Source organism: Sinocyclocheilus rhinocerous, unplaced genomic scaffold (genome assembly GCF_001515625.1).
Source record: "Sinocyclocheilus rhinocerous isolate Xijiao unplaced genomic scaffold, SAMN03320098_v1.1 scaffold2245, whole genome shotgun sequence".
Taxonomy (NCBI): domain Eukaryota; kingdom Metazoa; phylum Chordata; class Actinopteri; order Cypriniformes; family Cyprinidae; genus Sinocyclocheilus; species Sinocyclocheilus rhinocerous.
The window spans coordinates 545,645-546,156 of NW_015637544.1; positions in this window are offsets into that span (position 1 = coordinate 545,645).

The window sequence follows — 512 nt, forward strand, 5'->3', positions numbered from 1 at the left end:
GAAGGGTTGCGGTTGAGAAAAGGGAATACCCTGCTGACTCATATGTAGTGATCTTAACCCTTTGTGATGAGATTATGTATCTTTCAAAAATCTTCTGGAGTTTTATCTAACTGAAGTCTGTTTCTGTGTCATAGATGCCATCAGTTTACATACACATTTTTTTTCAGCCTAACCAGCCATTTCTGTAAATCTGGCAAGTGCTTGTTTTAGGAGGTAGCCTACTTCATGTGATAGTTTTGGGAGGCTGAAGTCAGCATTTTTGATTTAGTGTGAACACTTGTTGAATCACAGAGAGAGCAATCCGTTAGCAGTCCCATTCATCCTAATGATAGCTGCATGCTTGGCTACAATATGCATTTCTCGATGTATGTGATCTTAGATTTTTATTATTTTTTTATTTAGATTTTGAAGATATTATTATTATTATTATTACAAATATACTTCCAGAAAAGCATTTTTGCTATTTTTTTCTTATATATATATATATATATATATATATATATATATATATA